The sequence below is a fragment of the Lepus europaeus genome, chromosome 3, assembly GCF_033115175.1.
Source record: "Lepus europaeus isolate LE1 chromosome 3, mLepTim1.pri, whole genome shotgun sequence".
In the NCBI taxonomy this organism is placed as follows: domain Eukaryota; kingdom Metazoa; phylum Chordata; class Mammalia; order Lagomorpha; family Leporidae; genus Lepus; species Lepus europaeus.
In genome coordinates, this window is record NC_084829.1 from 41,971,710 (window position 1) to 41,997,702 (window position 25,993).

Sequence of the window (25,993 nt, forward strand, 5' to 3'; positions counted from 1 at the left end):
AGTGATCAAGCTTATAGCTTCATTCTCAGTCTTTTGGGATCGCTGTTTAGGATCAGATCCACACATGTGTTATCTGAAGGTGGGCCCAGAAGTTTGCAAACAATTTAGGAGGTCTCTTTCCTGAGCTTCTCTCTCTCCACTTTTTCCTATGTACATTTCACTTTCCTGGAGCTTCCTTTTTCTGTCATCCAGCCAGAAAGCTAGGGCATTAACTACAACTGTATAATATTTTTGGGGCTAGGAGAAAGGAGGATAGAGAAAAAGGAAAGTAACGGATCTCTGCTCCACCCTTTTAGGACCATAGACTCTCCAACTGGAAAGGAAGGTTCAACTGCCTTAGAGTTTCCAGCATTCACGGGCCCCTACTGCTGTCACTGCAGCTATCACCACAAGATTGCCTGGGCACTGTGGCACAAGAGAGAGCAAGGTTTCCAGGGGAGGAATTCCTCTCACTCTCCCTGAGTGTTAGAAGTCTCCTTTCAAACCCAGACTAGGACTCCAGGGTTTATTCTGAGCTCTCTATCCATGTTTGGTGCCCACTTCCAGGTCTGGGTTACCTTGAGTCCAGGACAGGCGACAGTAAAGAAAAAAGAGGAGCAAACAGCTGGACTGGAAGTGCTTCAAATCCTGGTCTCCTCTAACCCACCCAAGAATATTTCCTCTTCAGAGTTCCCAAACTGCTATGACGTGTGTTCTGTCTGCGTTCTTAGCGGCATTCTGTGGGAGAGACTGAGTAGGAGGGGCTGACTCTTTTTTTTCTCTTTCATTTAAAGATTTATTTATTTATTTGAAAGTCAGAGTTACAAAGAGAGAGGGAGAAACAGAATCTTTTTCTTTTTCATTCAAACTAATTGTTCTTTCTTCCTTTTTTCTAAGATTTATTTATTTATTTATTTGAAAGGCAGAGCTAAAGAGAAAGAAAGAGAGATCATCCATCCGATGGTTCACTCCCTAAATGGCTGTGATGGCCAGGGCTGGGCCAGGCCAAAGCCAGGAGCTTCTTCGGGGTCTCCCATGTGGGTACATGGGCCCAAGCACTTGCGCCATCTTCCGATTCTTTCCCAGGTGCATTAGTAGGGAGCTGGATCGGAAGTGGAGCAGCCAGGACTCCAACCAGCACCCATATGGGATTCTGGCATCATAGGTGGCGGCTTTACCCACCACACCATAATGCCAGCAATCGTAAAATGGTGACGTGTTATCTGTGGTGCTATCTTAAACTCTTAGGCCATGGCCCCATCGCCACCTTACACAGTAAGCTCTGGTCCTAAGCACAGCCTGGCTTACTAGAAGTCAGGTGAACAAATGGCCCAATCACAAGCGTCAGCTCCACCCCCATCCTAATGAGATTTGTTGCTCCCACTTCCCTACCCCCTGCAAGACTAAAACAGGACATGCTTCCCAGCACATGTGCTCTCTCTCGACCTCCCCTTCTTTCTCCCCTTTTTCGCCCTCTCTCTCTAGACCCCCCCCTTTTTTGCCCTCTCTCGCCCTCTCCCTCCAGCCTATTGGGTTTCCCTCCACCCAACAATAAACCTTTTCCCTTACTCTGGTGTTTGGTATGTTTTGTGGTGCCTTTAAGCCAGCTCAACAGCTTCTCTGTCTTATCAAGAACAGAAACTTCCAGGAGCAAAATCTTTTAATATAATGTTTTATAAAATAACAAAATCCATAATTCTGTGGATATTTTTAGCATGAAGATTGAGCAGGCTTGTAGGTTAAAAAATTTTGGTTTACTCCGCCGTGGCTCACTAGGCTAATCCTCCGCCTTGCGGCGCCGGCACACCGGGTTCTAGTCCCGGTCGGAGCACCGATCCTGTCCCGGTTGCCCCTCTTCCAGGCCAGCTCTCTGCTGTGGCCAGGGAGTGCAGTGGAGGATGGCCCAAGTGTTTGGGCTCTGCACCCCATGGGAGACCAGGAGAAGCACCTGGCTCCTGCCATCGGATCAGCGCGGTGTGCCGGCCGCAGCGCGCTACCACGGTGGCCATTGAAGGGTGAACCAATGGCAAAAGGAAGACCTTTCTCTCTGTCTCCCTCTACTGTCCACTCTGCCTGTCAAAAATTTAAAAAAAAAAAAAAACCTTTAAAAAAAATTTGGTTTACTGAAAAATATTAAATAACTTGTACAGATATTACTAGCATGTAGCAAAAATCATGAAAGTGGCACAAACATGACAGAAGCAATCTGAGAAAGTGTTCTACAAGATAAAAGCCACTGTGTTTTTCCAATGTTACTTTTATAAATGTAGTTCTAGTCTTATAACAGCATTATTAATTTTAATTATAAGATAACAGAAAGTAAACTCCATATGAAATTGCTTACATGATTTGTCTTCTGTTAATTGACCTTCTACTTGTTCCCCTCTGTCCATGACAGTCTATAGAATACTGGGGAAAATAAGAAGTGTAAGGAAAATGGCGCAGTTTTATCTATGGCACCATCTACACCCTGACACTATCCCAGGCTCTAGCCCCCACTGCCATTGCTGGAAGCCAGGTGGCTACATGGCCCAACCACCGGGGTCAAGCTCCACCCTCATCCTAATGGGATTCGAAGCTTCTGCTTCCCTGCCTGCCCTCTGGCAAAGTTTTATAAGGACCTGTTCCTGAACACGTGGCTCACTCTCTCTCTCTTGTCTCCTCTCTCGCCCATTCTCTCTTCTCTCTTGCTCACTCTCTCTTCTCTCTTGCTCTCTCTCGGCTCCTCTCTCCTCTCGCTCTCATCTTCTCTCTTGCTCCCCTCTCTCGCTCTCCTCTCTCCTCTCGCTCTCTTACTCTCTCTTTTCCTTCTTCGCCCCTTCCCTCTGGTCTGCTGGGTTTTCCTCAATAAACCCTTTCCCTTACTCCGGTGTTTGGTGTGTTTTGTGACGATCTTACAAAAAGGGTATGAAAGGACCTGTGAAGATGAGTCTGTGGCACTGAGAAAGGACAGAGGAAGAAGGGCGTGTGACAGTGAATGCAAAAGGCCATGATTCAGAAGTTACCCTCTTCTAGAAGTCTGCCTCACTTAGCCTACAGTGTGAGAACTCCTCATTAGTATTCCTATAATACCTTCTTCACACCCAACACTATGGCATGTGTAACTTGAATCCCTAGTTTCCTTTATCCACCAGATTCCACTCTGAGGTCCTTGAGACCACACTGCTGTCATCTGTAACCCAGGCAATGCACAGAGACTTACACAGTGCATCAGTAAGTGAGCACTTGGAATGAATGAATCCTTGAAACACTATTTGGTTCAGTCATGGCCTCTCTCAGTAGAAGCAGTTTGCCCGCCTGTTCAGCTACTTTCATATCAACCAGGAATGCAGCAGACATCTTGAAAACTGAGGATAAGGACAAAATGTAAATGGGGTGTGTGTCTTAGCACGCATAGTGGTAATGTGTGTGCGGGCGGGAGCAGTTTCAGGATCCTAAGGGCTTCATCCATATCTAGCTTTGCATTGCCGTCCCATTACTCAGGCATTCTCCTGCCTGCTGAACAGTCAAGTCTTGTCTCTAGAGAGCTCCCAGAACCAAGACCATGCCATGATGGGAGACTTTTCCCCTTTCATAATGGTGTAATCAGTATTGCCTCTTCCCCAAGGCTGTAGTAAAAGAGAGATTTGCATGATAATACGTATCTAAACTTGCCTGCTCCAGCTGCTTTGTTCTCTTAAATGAAGTCACAGTGTTCAGATTCTGAAGTCACTATGTTCCCTGTCTCAGTGAGCAAGACTCCTTCCTCCTTACCACCTCCTGTATCCCAAATGCTACTGATTCTTCCCTAGGAACTGTGGCTCTATTTTTCTCCATCACATCTTTAAAAAACATATACATTTTAAAAATATTTATTTTCATCTACTTGAAAGGCAGAGGGACAGAAAGAGAGAGAGAGAAGAGGAAGATCAATCTTCCATCTGCTGGTTCACTCTCCAAGTGCCCACAAAAGCAGGGCTGGGTCAGGCCAAAGCCAGAAGCCTGGAACTCCATCCAGTCTCCCATGTGGGTTATAGGGGCCAAAGCACTTGAACTGTCATCTACTGTCTCCCAAGATGCATTAGCGGGAAGCTGGATGGGATGCGGAGCCGACATCCAACCAGCACTCTCCATCGCATTTGTCTAGGAGGGTCCTATGTGTTCAGACCCCCTGATCTCTCCGACCGCAGCTCCCATTATCCCTCACTGATCCTTCACCAGCCACACCGGCCTCCTCACTGTTCCTGCAACCACCTAGGCAAGCTCTCATCTCAAGACCAGTGCAGTTGTTTCTTCTGCTCTTCCCTCAGACATTACAAGAGCTTCCTCCTCACTACCTTCTCAGTAAAGCCTTCCCTGGTCACTCTTCCCAACCTCACACTTCCTTATGCCCCCATTCCTTCCTGATTTGTTTTCCTCCCAGGAAATTTCCACAAATTTAGTCTTTCTCTCCCATTAGAAACAAAGGCAGAGAGTTCTATTTTTGTCACAGCTGTATCCCAAACACCTGGAACAACACCTAGCAGGAAACAGATGCTCAGTCATTGTTTTCTGAATGAACAAAAACACTTCCATCTCCATTGTCACTGAGTTAATTTAGACTCTCATCAGTTCTAGTCCACATTATTCTAACAGCCTTTTAATATGTCTTCCTGCATTCAGCTTAAAACCCAAGTGCCGGCCGGTGCCGTGGCTCAACAGGCTAATCTTCCGCCTTGCGGTGCCGGCACACCGGGTTCTAGTCCCAGTCGGGGTGCCGGATTCTGTCCCAGTTGCCCATCTTCCAGGCCAGCTCTCTGCTGTGGCCCGGGAGTGCAGTGGAGGATGGCCCAGGTCCTTGGGCCCTGCACCCACATGGGAGACCAGGAGAAGCACCTGGCTCCTGCCTTCGGATCAGCGCAGTGTGCTGGCCGCAGCGAGCCGGCCGTGGCGGCCATTGGAGGGTGAACCAACGGCAAAGTAAGACCTTTCTCTCTGTCTCTCTCTCTCACTATCCACTCTGCCTGTCAAAAAAAAACAAAAAAAACAAAAACACCCAAGTGCCATTTCTGGTCTGATCCTGAATACCTCTCTAGCCTATTCCTCTTTCCTTATGCCACAACTAAGCTCCAGCAGTTCTGAATTATTTTTAAATTGTTGTACTTATTTACTTCAAAAGGAGAGACAGAACTCCCAGCCACTGGTTTATTCCCAGATACCTGCAACAGCCAGGGCTGGACCAGGCTGAAGCAAGCAGCCGGCAACTCAATCCAGGTCTCCACGAGGGTGACATGAACCCAAGTACCTGAGCCATCACCTGCTGCCTGCCATGGTGTGCATTAGCAGGGAACTGGAATTGGAATTGGTGCCAGGACTTGAACACGTGCAACAATTTAAGCACTGCGCCTAATGCCTCCCCCAAGTGTACCTTTTATGTGCTCTCAGAGCACACATGTGTATTTCCCCTTACTCAGAATCTACCATGTGGCACCACAGTCAGCTGTTTACTTGGCTGTATCTCACTTATAATGAACTTGAGACAGATATGGTGCCAAGAACACAGCAGGTAATTAATAAACTTGGTTGATAAAAGACAGTAAATCAACAAACAACTTTCTATTTCAGTGTCTTCTTTGGCAAGTTATTTTTATATCTAAGATTGCTTTCAGGGCCAGCACTGTAGCATAGTGGGCTAAGCCTCCACCTGTGGTGACAGAATCCCATGAGGGCAACAGTTCGAGTCCTGATTGCTCCTTTTCCGATCCACCTCTCTGCTGTGGCCTGGGAATGCAGTGGAAGATAGCTCAAGTGCTTGGGCCCCTGCACCTGTATGGGAGACCAGGAAAAATCTCTTGGCTTCTGGCTCTGGATTGGCCCAGCTCTGGCCATTGTGGCCATTTGGGGATAGAAGACCTCTCTCTGTCTCTCCCTCTCTCTGTTGTAACTCTACCTCTCAAATAAATACATAAATATTTAAGAAAAAATGTTAATTTTGGTACAAAAAAATTGAAATCCATGCATAGTTTTTCCTAATATACATTTTCTAAGAACTTTTTGAAGATCCTTCATATGCATAAATTTCAATTTTTGTACATCCAAAAAAATTCCTTACCTTTAATTTCACTATCCATGGGGCTCTGAGTATCTGCATACATGTTATACTGTGTCTTTCTTTTTTAGAAATTTAATATATGTAGGATTTTTTTTTTTTTTTTTTTGACAGGCAGAGTAGACAGTGAGAGAGAGAGACAGAGAGAAAGGTCTTCCTTTGCCATTGGTTCACCCTCCAATGGCCGCCACAGCTGGCTCGCTGTGGCCGGCGCACCGCGCTGATCCGAAGGCAGGAGCTTCTCCTGGTCTCCCATGGGGTGCAGGGCCCAAGCACTTGGGCCATCCTCCACTGCACTCCCGGGCCACAGCAGAGAGCTGGCCTGGAAGAGGGGCAACTGGGACAGAATCCGGCACCCCGACTGGGACTAGAACCCGGTGTGCCGGCGCCGCAAGGCGGAGGATTAGCCTGTTGAGCTACGGCACCGGCTTATATGTAGGATATTTTACTATACATTTTTATTTCATTCTTTTTTAAAACTACCATAGTCTATGATATGGACTGCATAATTTATTTTATTTTTTTAAAAAGATTCATTTATTTATTTGAAAGTCAGAGTTACACAGAGAGAGAGAAGGAGAGGCAGAGAGAGAGAGGTCTTCCATCTGCTGGTTCATTCCCCAATTGACTGCAACAGCCAGAGCTGCACCAATCCAAAGCAAGGAGCCAGGAGCTTCTTCTGGGTCTCCTACATGGGTGTAGGGGCCCAAGTCCTTGGGCCATGTTCCACTGCTTTCCCAGGCCATAGCAGAGAGCGGGATTAGAAGTGGAGCAGCTGGGACTTGAACTGGTGCCCACATGGGATGCCAGAACTGCAGGTGGCGGCTTTATCCGCTACACCACAGCGCTGGCCCCTGCATAATTTATTTAACTAGCTCTGTTATAAAAATAAAATTTTGCTATGTTCAGTGTTTCATTATTTTTTTTTTATTTTTTATTTTTTATTTTTGACAGGCAGAGTGGACAGTGAGAGAGAGAGACAGAGAGAAAGGTCTTCCTTTTGCCGTTGGTTCACCCTCCAATGGCCGCCGCGGTAGCGCGCTGCGGCCGGCGCACCGCGCTGTTCCGATGGCAGGAGCCAGGGGCTTATCCTGGTCTCCCATGGGGTGCAGAGCCCAAACACTTGGGCTATCCTCCACTGCACTCCCTGGCCACAGCAGAGAGCTAGCCTGGAAGAGGGGCAACCGGGACAGGATCGGTGCCCCGACCGGGACTAGAACCTGGTGTGCCGGCGCCGCAAGGCGGAGGATTAGCCTGTTGAGCCACGGCGCCGGCCAGTGTTTCATTATTATAAACAGTACACCATGGATACTGTTGGACATATATCATGGCACAAGTGCGCAAACATTTCTATAAGATAATTTACAGAAAATGAACTGCTGTGTCAAAGGATAAATGCATTTAAAATTTGGATAGTTATCATCAAATCACCTTCCAAGGTAACACTAGTCTCAATCCCCACTTCTTACTCACTACCAGCAGTATGTTACAGGGCATGTTTACTCAATACTGGGGATTGACATATCTTTAAGTTTGTTTCAATATGACATGTGAAACATTATGTATTTATATATATATATATATATATATATATGTAGTTTAATGAACTCAAATTTCTGAAATAGTGTAAGATTTAATTAAAGTACATTCAAATAAATGTCAAAAAAACCAAAGGAATACAGAAGACATGTCAGATATTCATATCTTTAGGTGCGAATTCTCACATAATATTCTTTAGATTTACAAATTTTTAGTGTGGTCATTTGGCACAGTGGTTAAGACATCGCTTAGAGTGCCTGCACCCCTTGTCACAGTGCCTGGGTTTGAGTTCTCGCTTTCCTCTCCATTGCAGCTTCTTGCTAGTGCCCACCCTGGGAGGCAGAAGGTGACGATGCATGCACTTGGGTCCCTGCTATTCACACGGGAGACCTAGATTGAGTTCCAGGTTCCTAGCTTTGGCCAGGCCTGTCCTGGTTGTTGTGAGAATTTGGGGAGTGAACCAGTAAAGGAAGATCTCCCTGTCTCTGCTTTTCAAGGAAAAAGAAACTTAGTAATTTTCCCTGAGTTCAGCATTCTAACATTCCCTTGTTCTGGATATTGGCATCCCTAGTCGTCTGTTGAAAACTGACATCTTCTTTAGCTTCAAATTCATGTTACAGTCAAGTCAATTACCAAGGCCTACTAATCTGTGCTCAAAAAATGGGAGTACCAGACCCTGGTCTAGGTTCTTATTACCATAGCTCATTTAAGGGAATGGATTCAGAGGTCTCCCTTGGTTTTGCTGTGGCTTTTTTTAATTTGAAAAGCAGACACACACAAACACAGAAAGAGAGAGAGAGAGAGGGAGAGAGAGAGAGAGAGAGACCACATGCACAAGAGAGCAAAAGTTCTTCCATGCACTGGTATACTCCTCCAATGCCTGCAACAGCTGGGGCTGGACCAGACTGAAGCCAGCAGCCAGGAATTGAATCTGGGTCTCCCACATAGGTGGTAGGGAACCAGACACTTGAGCCATCACTGCTGCTTCCTGTGGTCTGCATTAGCAGGAAGCTAGAATCAGAAGCAGAGTCAGGACTTGAACCCATGCAGTCTGATATGGGATGTGGGCATCCCAAGTGGTGTTTTAACCACTGCACCAAACATCCCCTTCCATTGCCTTGCTTCTTGAACTTTGTCACCCTCCCCATTTCTACTGCTATCCCTTCCCCTCAAAGAAGGCCCTTAAAATTGCATGTTTACCTTATTATTGCTTTACCTGCTAGGTATCTTGATGCCTGCTACCTTCTGCATCTACTATAGTAAATTTTAATTATTACTGTATTAAACAAAAACAGCCTTTTCATCCTACACTGTATTGTTCCCCTACTTAAAACCCCCAAAAGCTATCTAATATCCCATAAGTAGGTGACAAAGGTATAACAGAAAGTACATTTATTTTAGAAACCTACCTCAAATCTGGCATGATTTTATACTAGTTGTGTGACTTTCGTTATTTATCTTCTCTGAATTTGTTCCTGTATTCATTAAAATGGAGTATAATTGTGTGTGTGTGTGTATATATATATATATATATGCCTCAGATAGTGACATGATTACATGAAATGATTTATATGATAGTGCCTAGAATTTAGAAAGTGCTCAAAAAGGTCACTAATGAGAATGATGTGAACGAATTTTGTAGACCCCAGTAGAATTTGAAAGGAGTTTTAAATCAGAGAAAAGAAAAGACTGAGTGTCTAACATAATTTCTGGTATGTTGCAAGAGCTTGACAATAAATATTAAACACTGGGCATCCAATAAAACACAACATGTTCATCTCCTCTCCCTCTCAATCCTCCTCACCAAATCACAATTAGTGGATAAAACAGGGCATAAATTCTTAAGGACAGAAAGAATTGGAGAAGTGAACACAAGAGCAAAAGAGAAGTCTCATGAAGATTTTGGAAGCTGGAGCATAAATAGAAGAATGGAAACTAACAGACAAGAGCATGCTAAAACATAAACGCTACCTACATCAAGATGAAATTAACAAAAAACAAGCTGGTTAGAACTTCAGGACCTGGAAAGGCTCAGGAAGTCGAGGTTCCACATCCTCTGAAGGTGGACGAAGATGCAGGACCAAAACCAGAGTTTGGTTGGAGGCCTTCATTAGAATCCCTCACAGGCCACCTCCTAGCATGAATCAGCCAAATGATCGTCTCCCACTTGACGGAGAAGCCTAGGATTTAACTTGGCCCTGAGACACTCTGGTCTTTGGTCTACAGGCACAGCTGAGAAGGGGCTGCCTAGCAGGCAGAGATAATGAATGCTCTTAAGTCATATGGTTTTTCTGATTAAAAAAGCTCCTTTCACATCTTCAATGATGGGAAGGCCAAAGTGTTTGCCAATTAAAAATGTCTTTTTAAAAGAGCTTCTATTAAAATGTATCTTAAGATTAAAATAGTAGTTAGAAAAAATTTTTGGCCACTTGCCTTTTGAATGTCAGTTTTCTTTTCCATTATATTCTAATACTATTTCCAACTGCCTGAACTTAGAAATGGGTGAAGTTAGTGAGTGATAAGACAGACGTCTAGCTGGTGAGTACAAGTCTGACTGCTGTATTAGTTAACTTTCAAGTCATTATTAAGTGACTCAATCTAATGAGCCAAGTAATCTCTTTCTGTATGAAAGCCTATTAAACAAATTACAGGGTCTTGGGAGCAGCTCACCAGGCAAAGAAAATCTCACACATGTAAGAACATTTTTCTTCAAATATAAAAAAAAAATAGAATAAACTTAACATTAGTTGGTATTCATTTTTCTTTAAATTTCTTGACAAAACTGGCACTAACTTTGAAGACAAAATAAGATTAATGTAATCAAAAAAATGAATGGATAGGCCCATGTTTCTTGTTTTATTGGGTTTCCATATAAGATAGGAAAAATTTAAAATCAATTGATACTTTTTCTGAATCAAACATCACAAAATTTCAAGCCACACCATCCTTGGCACTCTACCACTAAGAAACACCAGGCAGGGGTCAGAGCTGTGGTGTAGTAGGTTAAGCCTCCGCCTGTAGTGCCAGCATCCCATATAGGTGCTGGTTCATGTCCCGGCTGCTCCACTTCCCATCCAGCTCCCTCCTAGTGGTCCTGGGAAAGCAGTGGAACATGGCCCAAGTCCTTGGACCCCCGTACTCACATGGGAGACCCAGATGATGCTCCTGGCTTCAGCCTGGCCCAGCCCCAGCCATTGCGGCCATTTGGGGAGTGAGCCAACAGATGAAAGATATCTTATTTTCTGTTTCTCCCTCTAACTCTGCCTATTAAAAACAAAACAAAACAAAACAAAAACAAAAAACCACTCATAGTATAACATAAATGCTGTCCTGAAAGTCCTTTTCCAAAGTTGGGAACATTCCAAGTTTGGTACATATCAGAGGGAGAAGACAACACGATTTGCTGTCCCAGTGGGGGTCACTGTAATGTTCTGATGTAGAAACAAACTGGAGTGTTTCTCATAGCATATCCAGTGAGAAGATAATCTTACTGTACAACACTGAAAATCTTTTTTAATGTCCTCAATAAGGAAAATAGCTGGATTTTCCTATCTGCTTTTTTATTTAGTATTATGCAGTCTTTGGAAAACTTCATCTCACACTCATGAGAGAATGAAGACGGAAAAAGCAAATAATGGGGGGGGGGGGGCAATGCTATAGTGTAGTAGGCTAAGCCTCTGCCTGTGGCACTGGCATCCCATATGGACGTCGGTGCTAGTCATGGTTGCTCCTCTTCCAGTCCAGTGTTCTGCTGTGACCTGAGATAGCAGTAGAAGATGGCCCAAGTGCTTGGGCCCCTGCACCCACATGGGAAACTGGGAGGAGGCACCTGGCTCCTGGCTTCAGATCAGCCACTGTGGCCATCTAGGGAGTGAACCAACAGAGGGAAGGCCTTTCTCTCTGTCTCTCTCACTCTCTGTAACTCTAGCTGTCAAATAAATAAATAAAATATTTAAAAAAAAGATATGCACACTAAGAGCCATAATTTTAATCAAAACACAGAGGGGATTCTCAAATGAGAGAAAAGTTGGAAAAGATATAGGAAAATATCACTGACCACTGAGACATTTTATCAATGCACTTGTTACTTATGAAACTCCCTTTCTAAAAATATTTACTTATTTATTTATTTTCATTTTATTTGAAAGGTAGAGAGAAAAAGAGAGTGAACTCCCATTTGCTGGTTCAATCCCCAAGTTCCTGCAACATTCAGGGCTGGACTAGGTTGATACCAGGAGCCAGGAACTGGATCTGTGTCTCCCAGTCGGGTGGAAGAAACCCAGGGACTTGAGCCATTACCTGCTGCCTCTCAGGATGCGCATTAGCAGGAAACTGGATCAGATGGGCAGCCAGGATGTGGACAGTGATAAAGGATGAAGGTATCCCAAGCTGCAATTTAACCTCTGTACCACATACCACCTCGAACCTCCCTTTTTTAAATTTTTTTTTTTTTATTTTTGACAGGCAGAGTGGACAGTGAGAGAAAGACAGAGAGAAAGGTCTTCCTTTTTGCCGTTGGTTCACCCTCCAATGGCCGCCGCGGTAGCGCGCTACGGCCAGCGCACCGCGCTGATCCGATGGCAGGAGTCAGGTGCTTATCCTGGTCTCCCATGCGGGTGCAGGGCCCAAGGACTTGGGCCATCCTCCACTGCACTCCCTGGCCACAGCAGAGAGCTGGCCTGGAAGAGGGGCAACTGGGACAGGATCGGTGCCCTGACCGGGACTAGAACCCGGTGTGCCGGTGCCGCAAGGCTGAGGATTAGCCTTGTGAGCCGCGGCGCCGGCCTCGAACCTCCCTTTTTAAAAAATGTATTTGAAAGACAGAGACAGAGAGATAAACAGGGAGATCTTCTTTAGCTTGTTCATTCCTCAAATGCTTAGAACTTCCAAGGCTGGACCAGGCTGAAGCTAGGAATTCAGTCTTTGTCTCCAACATGAGTGGCAGGGACCCAAGTACTTGAACCATCATCTGCTGCCTGTCAGTACAGCACATCAGCAGGAAGCTACACTGGAGGTAGAGCCAGGACTCAAACCTCGGCATTCCAATATTGTACACAGGGTTACCAAGTGGCATTTTAACCCCTGCACCACCCTGCTGCTACTTTAATGGTGTTTAATCTTTACTACACGAGGGGGAATTTAAAAACAGTACAACACATCAGCAGGAAGCTACACTGGAGGTAGAGCCAGGACTCAAACCTCGGCATTCCAATATTGTACACAGGGTTACCAAGTGGCATTTTAACCCCTGCACCACCCTGCTGCTACTTTAATGGTGTTTAATCTTTACTACACGAGGGGGAATTTAAAAAAATTATAGAAAACGGGAGACTGGCATTGTGGCAAAGTGGGTTAAGCCGCCACCTGCAATACCAGCATCCCATATAGGCAGTGGTTCAAGTCCTGGCTGTTCCACTTCCAATCCAACTCCCTGCTAATGCACTTGGGAAAGCAGCAGAGGATAGTCCAAGTGCTGGGCCCCTGCACCCACATATGAAACCCAGAAGAAGTTCCTATCTCCTTGACTCACCCTAGCTGTTGCAACCATCTGGGGGAGTGAACCAATGGATAGAAGACCTCTCTTCCTTTCTCTCTCTCCGTAATTCTTCCTTCCAAATAAATAAAATAAATCTTTCAAAAAATTTATGCAAAATGGAACTAAAAGATAATGTTCATTTTCCGTGAACTTTTTGAAGCCCTACCTATATCAACAGGAAGTGAATTGCTGTTTGAAGAAAAGAAAAGTCATTCTTCTGGCAAGCCAGACTCAGAACAGAAACCACACACTATAATCTTTTCTAGTGCCTATGCAAATGTCAGTTGTTAACATACAATTACTTTTTAGACCATCACTTATAAGTGACATTCTAATTTTAAGACCCACAAGTCACCTTTCTCCTGGTTTTCTTCTCTTGCAAAACTTTCTGCTGACTGCTATTCAAATATTATTTAAGAGGACAAAAGAGTCATTTCCAATTACCAATCAGTTCCAAACTGCTGAGCAGTTCAGTCTTTCTGGCTGCATGTTGCTATGAATAGCAGCTAAATGGTAATCTACAAATCAGGCCACGCTAATCCCTTCTAAACATGTGTTGTTCCTTAGATAGTGCAGGTGATTTCTGTCTTTACATATGATTCATAATGAAGCAAAAAAAAAAGTTTTATTCACTGAAGTACAGTCAGGAAAAATATTCATGAATGATAGTCTCATGTCCCCATTCTTCCCATACTTAAGACACATTACTTGAAATTTTCTTTCCATTGACAAGCAAAAACAAATTAGTGGGGCTGTCATTGTGGCACAGCAGGCAAAGCCACTACCTGTGACTCCTTCATCTTGTATGAGTGCTGGTTTGAGTCCAGATGTTTCAGTTTCAATGTAGCGCCCTGCTAATGAGCCTGGGAAAGCAGTGAAAGATGGCTCAAGTGCTTGGACCCCTGCCACTCACATAGGAGACCAGGATGAAGCTCCTGGCTTGTTGCTTCAGCTAGGCCCAGCTCCAGCTGTTGCAGCCATGTGGGGAGTGACTAGTGGATAGAAGATCTCTATCTCTCTGTGTGTTCTCTCACTCTCTGTTTGTAACTCCAGTTACAAAATCGGAGTATCTACCTCACAAGTGGATGACAGGACTAAATGGGATCAGGAATGAAGAAATGAGTAGGGGGCCTGTGCTGTGGCGTAGAGGATAAAGCCGCTGCCTGCAGTGCTGGCATCTCAAATGGGCACTAGTTCAAGCCCCGGATGCTCCTCTTCTATCCAGCTCTTTGCTATGGCCTGGGAAAGCAGTGGAGGATGGCCCAAGTCCTTAGGCCCCTGTACCTGCATGGGTGACCTGGAAGAAGCTCCAGGCTCCTGGCTTGGTATTGACCCAGCTCTGGCTGTCACAGCCATTTGGGGAGTGAACTAGTGGTTGGAAGATCTCTCTCTCTCTCTTATTCTCTGCCTTTCAAATAAATAAATAAATCTTTAAAAAACAAAACAAAACAAAAAAGAAATGAGTAAAGTACTTAAAATATTGCCTAGCATACAATACTCAGTAAATGTTAACTTTCTTTTTTCATATTAGTCTTCTAAAATAGTCTACCTATAGCCATCACAAATAGCATAGTTCATAATATCTAATAGCAATGCAGAATAATACATGAAGAAAATTAAAGAGATAACTGTTTTAGGGCCCTTCCTTCTTCTTTTTAAAGTTTTACTTATTTATCTGAAAGGCAGGAGAGAGAAAGAGAGAGAGAGAGAGATAGAGAGAGAGAGAGAGACATAGACACATAGAGAGAGACAGAGAGAGATATCTTCCATCTACTGGTTTACTCCCTAGATGGCTGCAATGGCCGGGGCCAGGTCAAGCCAATGTCAGGAACTCTATCTGGGTCTCCTGTTGAGGTAGAAGAGGCCCAATCACTTGGGCCATTATCCTCTGCCTTCCCTGGCCCATTAGCAGGAGTTGGATGGAAAGTAGAGCAGCCAAGACTAGAACTGGAGATCACATGGGAAGCTAGCATCACAGGAGGCAACTTACCTTTTATGTCACAACTCTGGCCCCAACCCTTCCTTCTTAAAATATGTAACTGTCTGTACCACCTAAGAAAGTGCCGGCAAGCCATGGACAGAGTATCAAAGATACTTTAAAAATCATTGTTGGAGGCTAGTGCTGTGGTGTAGTGGGTAAAGCTGCTGCCTTCAGTGCCAGCATGCCATATGGGCACTGGTTCGAGTCCCAGCAGCTCCACTTCTGATACAGCTCTCTGCTATGGCCTGGGAAAGCATTAAGATGGCCCCAGTCCTTGGGTCTCTGCACCCATGTTGGAAACCTAGAAGCTCCTGGCTCCTTTCAGATCAGCCCAGCTCCGTTGCTGCCATATGGGGAGTGAACTGATAGATGGAAGACCTCTATCTTTCTCTGCCTCTCTATAACTCTGCTGTTCAAATAAATTAATAAATATTTTTTTAAATTGTGATTTTTATGCCAAAAGAAAAAAAATAAACTCAAGAAGGCTTGTCCTTCAAAAGAGATTGATAGGAATCCTAGAAAACTTGACATCACCCTCTAGAAGTGAGAGAATTTGTAAATTTTGCTTTGATGCAGATACTTTTACAGGTAAGGTGAAAATATTATAGTATCATATACACCATAAGATGCGCGGTAAGAGCGTGTGACTATTCTAACACATAGTGCAGCACAATTTTCTGAGAAAAATGAAGCTTGAAACTGAAAAGAAAAATCTTCATGAAAAACTGTTTATCTATTTATTTGAAAGTCAGGTTAAACAGAAAGAGGAGAGGCAGAGAGAGAGAGGTCTTCCATCTGCTGGTTCACTCCCCAATTGGCCGCAACAGCCAGAGCTAGGTTGATCTGAAGCCAGGAGCCAGGAGCTTCTTCTGGGTCTCCCAAGTGGGTGCAGGGGCCCAAGGACTTGGGCAATCTTCTACTGCTTCAGCCACCAGGATTAACCTTATTTGAGACTCTTAGATTATTATTAACCTTCTTTGAAACTTGGATTGTATTAGAGGAAGATTCATGTATGGATGGTTGGTACATAAAAATGCTAACTGGGGAGTGGGTGATGTGCAAAGTTAACACTTCTTGGGATGACCACATCCTATATGGGAGTGCCTAGTCTGAGTCCCTGCCCCTCCACTTCCTATCCAGGTTCCTGCTAATGTGCCTGGGAGGCAGCATATGATGGCCTAAGTGCTTGGGTTCCTACTATCCACGTGGGCGATCTGGATGGAGTTCCTGGCTCCTGGTTTCAGCCTGGCTCAACCCCAGCTGTTGTGGGTATTTGGCGAGTGAACCAGTGAACAAAAGATCTCACTCTCTCTTCCTCTCTCTGTCATGCTACCTTTCAAATAAAAAAAAGAATCTTTAAAAAAATGCTAACTTGAATAGAAATGCAAATTATAGTTAAAATTTACTGAATATTTATTATGTTATTAATCTTCAACTTCACTATGAGATAGGCATTTTATTGTCCCCATCTTATATCCAAGAGAGATTAACACACTTAAATGTTAACAGTGACTGGTCAAAACCAGACTGGCTTCAAAGCCCACGTTTTCAAGCACTTTGCAAAGAAAAAGACTGCATAAGTACATCTACTCTGGGGGCTAAGATTCAAGTACAGGGTCTTGGTTATCTATAATGTTTGAAATACTGGGAAGAAGACTGTGTGGATTTGCATCACTAAAATTTTTTTATAATTTATAAACTAAATCTTTTATTGGGTTTCTCTGGCATTCTATTTGATTACCACCTGACACACATCTGCACTTGCTCAAATGAACAGGATCCCCATGGTGAGCCTAACATCAAAGCAGCTGGCAGTATTTGGAGAAAAAGGAGTGGATAATTACTCTCGACAGGTCATGACAGACAGCGTCCCTATCCAACCATCAAAAAGCTTCCAGACCTACCCTAGATCTGTTTCAGCATTCTTGCTAGTGTCCAGTTCTCACTTTATTTTCATATATGGCTGTGTTCCCCCTGTTAGCTTGAGTTATTCATGGCACCAAAAAATTTACATGGTTAAAATGAAAGCAGGTGGTGAAAGTTCCAAATAGAGATGGGATAATTACAAATTGGCATAGCAAATATTATTTTTGAGTAGTTCCCATTAGTAACATTTTACTATTATGCTTTTATTTCTTACCCATTAAACAAGTTTTTTCCATCTTCTTCCATATTATTCCACAGCCATTCATTAAGTTTCCTCTTCTCTGTTACCTATGGGAAACAATCTGTAAGCTTGAGCTACTACATGGCAAGAAAAAAGCAAGTTTGCGAATTCTCATTATAAATTCAGAAAAGAATTCGTACATCACAATGCAGTAAACTCCTTAAAAGTCCTCAAAACAGAAGTAAACGTTGGGGGAGAGCTAATTTTTTTTAAGCTTTGGGTAGACTGATCCATACATGGAAGTATTAAAAGATTTATTCTCTGAAAAAAAATGCACTCTTGCATTTGTTTTAGGTTTTAATGATCACAAGTTGATTTTGCATGTAACTTGAAGCTGTCAGAAAAAAAAAAAACTACCTTAAACTCATGGTAACTTTTTGAGTATCAAAAAGTAAAATTCTTTTTGCATAGGGGAAATACATAATAATGCAAGACGACATGAGGTGTCCTGTGCTGAGAAGGCTCATAATCTTTATGGAAGAGCATGCTTTTTTAAAAGCAATCTATAGTCTATACACAGGACATTAAATATTACTCAAAGATGGCTAGTTTATGATTTGGATAAATTATACGTGCAATCATTTTTAGGTTTCAGACACTTTACTCAGGAAAGCAGGACTCGATAAAGCTTTAGATTGGTATGCTTGGCTGCCATGGAACAGGCTAGAAAAAGCTCTATTTTGTCATCCTAACAACTAACACAAGAATTTCTCTTGGAAGAAACTTTCTTTGTGAAAATGTGTTCCCTCAAGATGGGCCCCCCACTCTCATGTCCAGTCCCCTTGGAGTGGGTGGTTCACTGCAGAATGGCTGTCAAGATCCCAGAATGGTTGTCAAGAAAGGGAAATTGCTCTGCATTAGACAAGGGGAAGAATTTGTTGTTTTATCTCTGAAAGGCACAGGATGAAGAATGATGAGGAGAGGGGAAAAGAGAGAAGAAAAGCAGAGTTAGTATAATGGAGCAAAGCTGGGATTAGGTGGGGGTGAAGCTCTCGGGTCAGGGAGGTCTGAAAACATTGTAAGAATGGGGAGCCTTACTAGGGAAGCTGTCTGCAGCAATGCACAGTGAGGCTCACCCCACCTCCATTCCCCCTTTCTTCAGTTAAGTATACAAAAATCCACAAATGCCCTGTGAGAAGAGTCTTTCTGAAAATCAGAGAAGGAAAAAAAAATCCAATTTTCATATCTGGGTGCACTGTGATGCAAATCAGTGGCATAAGGAAAGAAAGCTCAGGCCCAGGAGGCATAAGAGATTGCAAGATCATGAAATCCAGGGAGTATACAAACACTTTTAGGAAAAGTTTACAACTGCAGAGGCAGTTTTACCCAGGAAAGCTAAGCTGACATTACACTGAGGAGTATTTCACATCCACAAAGTGCCCCATTTGCTATCCAGATGACCCTACTTTCCACTTAAAAATTTTTAAAAAAAATTTTTAACTTAATTACACATAAATCCAAGCTATTTTAACTAATCTTGGATGTGCCCACAAAACTGACTACAATATCCAGTTCTATAAAAAAATAATACCTAAGCTATGTGACCACATAGAATTTAGGCTTAAAGTGCTATGAAACAGTTATTACTTTGAAGAGGAATGACTACAATAATTATAATGGTGATTTTGAAAATTGGGAAATTGTAAGCTGGCTCAAATCTGAAAACTACTACTAAGTTCCACACATTCAAATATTTTTCATTCGGGTCCCATGCTTATCATTTAAACCACTGCAATATATTTTAGAATAGGAGGAGGATGGAACTACAGATACATAAAACAAATCACTACAATAAGTAGGAACAAACTATAAAAGGATCAATAAAGTCCCCAACCATCAGGACAACATATTTCAAGCCTACCTATTAGTGAAACCTGCTGAACTCCAGTTTGTAGGCAAGAACATAGGATGTGGAGGAAGAGACCAGTTATCATCATGATGTCAATTTACTAATACCAGACCTTACTAAATGTTCTCTGTTTTCTAATTGACTCTGTAAGTATTGGTATAAGTATTAAATGGGAATGCAGGTAAATTGCTAGCATTACTGCCTGGCACATAGCTGATAATCAACAAGGTTTGGTTTTCTCCCTTTATCTTCCTACCTTTAGTGCAATTTTCAGGGCACGAACAGGAAAAAAAGCTATTCTCGAACCCCTACCCAACTATTCTGTCAAATAATAATAGCAATAACGATGATGATAACTGTTAACATTTACACAGTTTTTTATGCATGCCAGACCCTTATCTAAGTGATTTTTACATGTATTAGCTCATTCAATCTTCACAACTGTGAGGTAGATACTATTTTTATTCCATTTGACAGACAAGGAAACAGGCAGAAATAAATTCCTAGAAAATAAGTTCAGAGCTAGGATTCAAACACAGGTTTCTGCTCTTAAGAAATACCAGCACTAGGGCCGGCATTGTGACATAGCGGGTTAGACCCTCACCAGAGACGCTGGCATCCCATATGGGTGTTGGTTCAATTCTCGGCTGCTTCACTTCTCATCCAGCTCCCTGCTAATGGCCTGGGAAAGCAGCGGAGGATGGCCCAAGTGCTTGGGCCCCTGCACCCATGTGGGAGATCTGGAAGAAGCTCCTGGCTCCAGGCTTCAGCCTGGCCCAGGCTTAGCTGTTACGGCCATTTGGGGAGTGAACCTGCAGATGGAAGACCTCTCTCTCTTTCTCTTTCCATAACTCTGCCTTTCTGATAAATAAATCTTTAAAAAAAAAAAAAGAAAAGAAAAAGAAAAACCAGCACTGAGGACTAATGTGAAGGTGACAGCAGCAATGCCCTTATTTATTTATTTGAAAGTCAGAGTTACAGAGAGAGAGAAGGAGAGTCAGAGAGAGAGAGAGAGAGAGAGAGAGAGAGGTCTTCCATCTGATGGTTCACTCCCCATTTGGCCGCAACGGCCAGAGCCTCGTCAATCCACAGCCAGGAGCCAGGAGCTTCTTCTGGGTCTCCCACGTGGGTGCAGGGGCCCAAACTGTTGGGCCATCTTCTATTGCCTTCCCAGGCCATAGCAGAGAGCTGGATAGGAAGTAGTGCAGCCGGGACTCAAACCGGTGCCCAGATGGGATGCCAGCACTGCAGGCAGCAGCTTTACCAACTATGCTACAGCGCCAGCCCCAGCAATGCCCTTTTTTAAAAAGCTCTCTAGTATTAATATTAGAGGAATGTAGGTAGGAATTGTTCAGGTTTACCAAGTAGAATAGATGTTATTAAGTATATATATATGCAATTTACATATTTTAAAATATAGTTTATGTATTTAAATATATTTTATATATTGGGGGCAGGTATTTGGCACACCTGTTAAGGCACAACTTGGGATGCCCACATTCCTCATCCAAGTGCCTGGCTTTGAGTGTTGGCTGCACTTTCTTTTTTTTTTTTTTTTCTTTGACAGGCAGAGTGGACAGTGAGAGAGAGAGAGACAGAGAGAAAGGTCTTCCTTTGCCGTTGGTTCACCTTCCAATATCCGCTGCAGCTGACGCGCTGCGGCCAGCGCACCGCGCTGATCCAAAGCCAGGAGCCAGGTGCTTATCCTGGTCTCCCATGGGGTGCAGGGCCCAAGCACTTGGGCCATCCTCCACCGCACTCCTGGGCCATAGGAGAGAGCTGGCCTGGAAGAGGGGCAACTGGGACAGAATCCGGTGCCCCGACCGGGACTAGAACCCAGTGTGCCAGCGCCGTAAGGTGGAGGATTAGCCTATTGAGCCGTGGTGCCGGCCATTGGCTGCACTTTCAATCCAGTCCTACTGATGCACACCTTGGGAGGCAGAAGGTAATGGCTCAAGTCCTTGGGCTGCTGGTACCCAGATGGAGACTGGTTTGAGCCATGGGTACCTGACTTCATCATGCCCCAGCCCTGGTTATAGTGGGCATTTGAGGACTGAACCCATGGATGGAAGATTTCCCTGCTTGTCTGTCTGCCTCCCAAATAAATAAATAAAAATTTTCACAGTGCCTAGTATTTACTGGGTACTTAATAAATACCAATGAAGAATAAAGAGACTGAATATTAAACATAGATAAAATTTTCAGGCTGGTGCCGTGGCTCAATAGGCTAATCCTCCGCCTTGCGGCGCCAGCACACCGGGTTCTAGTCCCGGTTGGGGCACCGGATTGTGTCCCGGTTGCTCCTCTTCCAGGCCAGCTCTATGCTATGGCCTGGGAAGGCAGTGGAAAATGGCCCAAGTGCTTGGGCCCTGCACCCCATGGGAGACCAGGATAAGCACCTGGCTCCTGCCTTCGGATCAGCGCGGTGCACCGGCCGTGGCGGCCATTGGAGGGTGAACCAACGGAAAGGGAAGACCTTTCTCTCTGTCTCTCTCTCACTGTCCACTCTGCCTGTCAAAAAAAAAATTTTTTTTTTCAAGTCAACCTATAATTTCCATGCACATTCTAAGAAACTAACACAGTAGGCTTATCTCCTACCACTTATCTACTCTAATTTTACTATCAGCAAGGCCTTGCTTGATTTCTTTTCCTTGTCCTAATCACATTTTTGGCTGATCTCAATCTAGAAGTATACATAGCAAAATGTCGAAAAAGTCTGAAGTATACAATTAAAAGATTCATGCATAAAGAAGAGCAAAACATACTGTCATGGCAATTCATGGATTCCAAATCCAAAGTGCTTCTACTCATGTTCCCTGGGTGTCTCAAGCCAGCCCCAAAAATAGGATCATAACCTGGGAAGGTCCATCTAATACTATTTAACTGGTTTAGAGTAGAAACACATTCTTATTGCCATTGCGAAAGAACCAAAACTGAGATGCTCAAAACTGAGATGCCTTTTTGCATTTGGGTAGAAAATCTGTAGGAATAATTTTTCCCTACTTTGAAAAATTTTTCAAAGGCAGAGAGAGACAAACAAGATCTCCCATCTGCTGGTTCACTCCCCAAATGCCCATAACTTGCAGAGCAGAGCCATGCCAAAGCTAAAGCCAACAGCCAGAGATTCAGTCTGGGTCTCCCACATGGGTGGCAGGGACCCAAGTACTGCTGCCTCCTAGGATACACATTAGCAGGAAGCTGGAATATGGAGTGGAGCTAAGACATGAATGCAGGCACTCTGATAGGGTATTCTGGCATCTTAATCACTATACCAAATGCCTGCCCTAACAATGACATTTTAAAGCCAAAGGCATGTGATTTTTTAAATCATAAATGATCAGTCATACCTAATCAAAGCTAAAATAGGTCAAAAGGCTTACAGGATACTAAGGCAGAGGAAGCTCAGACAACCAAAATAAGAAAAATTTTACATGCATTCACTGGTTAATAAGGAAACCTCATATAAAAGTTTAAGGAGGCCGCAATCAGTAATTCAATTAAATCTCTCTTGGCTGCTAAATTAGGAAGCTCAGTATAAACTGGTAAGAAGAGAATTAGTCTAGGTATCAGGAAGACTAGCTTTTCTGACATACACTGGCACTAATGAGCTTTGTCATCCTCAGTCCCACTCAAATTTAAAATTCTTTTTTAAGATATTTGTTTTAAAGATTTACTAATTTATTTGAGAAGCAGAGTTCCAGGGAGAGAGGGAGGGAGGGAGAAACAGAGAGAGGGAGATCTTTCATCCACTGGTTCATTCTCCAAATAGCCACAACAGCCAGGACTGGGCCAGGCTGAAGCCAGGAGTCAGGAGCTTTTTCTAGGTCTCCCTTGTGGGTGCAGGGGCCCAAGCATTTGGGTCATGTTCTGCTGATTTCCCAGGTAGGGAGCTGGATCGCAAGTGCAGCAGCCAGGACTTGAACCGGCACCCATATAAGATGCTGATGCTGCAGGTAGCGATTTAATCCATTGCGTCACAGTGACGGCCCCTTAAATTTAAAATTCTGAAGTTTGTTCATGTCGCCCAAAGTAAATAATAACAAAAAGGCACATATAATATTTTACATTTCAGTGCACAACATAAACAGCATGAACAAAGCCTCAAGACCATTGATCTTAACTGTTTCAAGATTCAAAATTAGTTTACTAATTAGTTTATTAATTAGAATTATGAGTTCTACCTATTAACAGCTTTCAATAATGGGTTAAGTGGAAATTCATGCACAGAAACTGCAAAACAAATTCATGGAATCCTGTGAGACATACATGGTGTGAGGACTGCATTATTTACATTTATTTACACTCTGACTGTTGTTCAGAATAACCTAGGTTATAATAGTGCTGTCCACTTGCCAATTAGATTGTTTATAAAATATTTATCAAAATGTTTCTTTTCAATGGACACTATGAGAAACAACGACTTGATCAGCCCTTGTCCTGACTGTCGAGGAACAACTTTTATTCCTTTTAGTATTTTTTTTGTTCTACTTAACACCACTGGTTGAACTCTTAATACACAATTATTCTTAGGTGTTTTTTTTTTTTTAAAGATTTATTTATTTTGCTTGAAAGTCAGAGTTACACAGAGAGGAGAGGCAGAGAGAGAGAAAGACGTTTTCCATCCGATGGTTCACTCCCCAATTGGCTGCAATGGCCAGAACTGCGCCAATCCGAAGCTAGGAGCCAGGAGCTTCTTTCGGGTCTCCCACATGGGTGCAGGGGCCCAAGGACTTGGGCCATCTTCTACTACTATCCCAGGCCATAGCAGAGAGCTGGATGGGAAGTGGAGCAGCTGGGACTCCAACCGGCGCCCATATGGGATGCTGGCGTTTCAGGCCAGGGTGTTACCCACTGTGCCAGAGCGCTGGCCCCATTAGGTGCTTAAATTTAACTGAAAAGTGATCCCTGTTAAATATAAGAGTGGGAATAAGAGAGGGAGGAGATGTACAGTTTGGCACATGCTCACTCAGACTTATCTCTAATGGTAGAGCTAGAAACGGGTCAGGGAATTCCAAATCAATCCCATCAAGGTGGCATGTACCAGTGCCATCTTTCTAGTCAAAGTGATCAGTTTAAGTTCATAATTGATCATAATGATAGGATTAAGTGTCAAAGGGATCACATAAATAAGACTAGTATCTGCTAATACTAACTGATAGAATTAAAGAGGAGAGAAAGATCCAGCATGGGAAGCGGGATACACAGCAGACTCATAGAATGGCAGATGCCCTAAACAGCACTCTGGCCTCAGAATCAGCCCTTAAGGCATTTGGATCTGGCTAAAATGCCCATGAGAGTTTCTCAGGCATGGAAAGCCAAGACACTGTGGCAAAAACAAACAAACAAACAAACAAACAAAAAACCTAAATGAAAGATCTCTGTGAGTGAGATCCCAGTGGAAAGAATGGGCCATCAAAGAAGGAGGTACCTTTCTCTGAAGGGAGAACTTCCACTTTGATTATGGCCTTGTCTAAATAAGGTCGGAGTTTGTGAACTCAAGAGGCTTCCATAGCCTTGGCAGCTCATGACAAGAGCCTCAGGTGATTACTGATGTCATAAATAAGAGTGTCAATTGTTAAATCAACAATGGGAGTCACTGTACACTTGCTCTCTGTCCTTAATGTGTTGTACTATGAGAATTAACTGTGAAACTACTACCCAAACAGTACTTTATACTTTGTGTATCTGTGTAGGTACAAACTGTTGAGATCTTTATTTACTATAAACTAAGTCGATCTGTATATAAAGATACTTGAAAATGAATCTTGATGAAGAATGGGACGGGAGAGGGAGTGGAAGATGGGATGGTTGTGGGTGGGAGGCAGGTTATGGGGGGAAAAGCCGCTATAATCCAAAAATTGTACTTTCGAAATTTATATTTATTAAATGAAAGTTTTAAAAAAATGTTTCTTTTCTCTCTTGTGGTGCAGCAGGTTAGGCTGCCACTTGCAACCCTGGCATCCTATGTTGGAATGCAGGTTTGGTTCCCACCATGCCACTTCTGATGTAATTTCCTGCCAATGCACCTGAGAGGGCAGTGGAAGATGACTTGGGTATTTGAGCCCCTGTCACCTATGTGGGAGCTGGATAGAGTTCCTGGCTGCTGACTTCAACCTGGCCCAGGCCTAGCTGTTGTAGTCATTTAGGGTGTGAACCAATATAGTCATAGAAGGTACTTCTCTCTTTCTGTCTTTGTCTCTCCCTCTCTGTGTGTCAACTTTGTCTTTTAAATAAATAAATCTTTAAATAAAATGGTTCTGTATTTTAATTAATTTACTTTTTTCAAAAAATTTTAAAATTTTTATTTATTTGAAAGTGTTACAGAGAGAGGTGTGTGTGTGGGGGGGGTCTTCCATCCACTGGTTTACTCCCCAAATGGCTGTACGGCTGGAGCTGAGCTGATCCAAAGTCAGGAGTCAGGAGCTTCTTATGGTTCTCCCACATAGGTGCAGGAGCCCAAGGATTGGGCCATCTTCTATTGCTTTCCTACACCATAGCAGAGAGCTAGATGGGAAGAGGAGCAGCCGTTACCAGAACTGGTGCCCATATGGGATGCCGGTGCTTAAGGCCAGAGCTTTAACTACACCACAGCGCTGGCCCTCAATTCTTTGCTATTAAACAGAAATGTGAAGCCGGCGCCATGGCTTAACAGGCTAATCCTCTGCCTTGCGGCACCGGCACACCGGGTTCTAGTCCTGGTTGGGGTGCCGGATTCTATCCCGGTTGCCCCTCTTCCAGGCCAGCTCTCTGCTATGGCCCGGGAAGGCAGTGGAGGATGGCCCAGGTCCTTGGGCCCTGCACCCGCATGGGAGACCAGGAGAAGCGCCTGGCTCCTGGCTTCGGATCAGCACGATGCACCGGCCGCAGCGGCCATT

General features: G+C 43.7%; 1 protein-coding gene across 5 annotated transcripts in view; it reads right to left on the reverse strand.

Moving 5' to 3' along the window:
* USP49 (ubiquitin specific peptidase 49) overlaps window positions 1-25,993 on the reverse strand; it is a 96,425-nt gene that overhangs the window by 44,989 nt on the left and 25,443 nt on the right. For all 5 annotated transcript variants that reach the window (XM_062186099.1, XM_062186100.1, XM_062186101.1 and 2 more), the window contains exon 2: window positions 17,243-17,316. The gene's annotated coding sequence lies outside the window, so the exon portion shown is untranslated. The remainder of the gene's footprint in view (window positions 1-17,242; window positions 17,317-25,993) is intronic.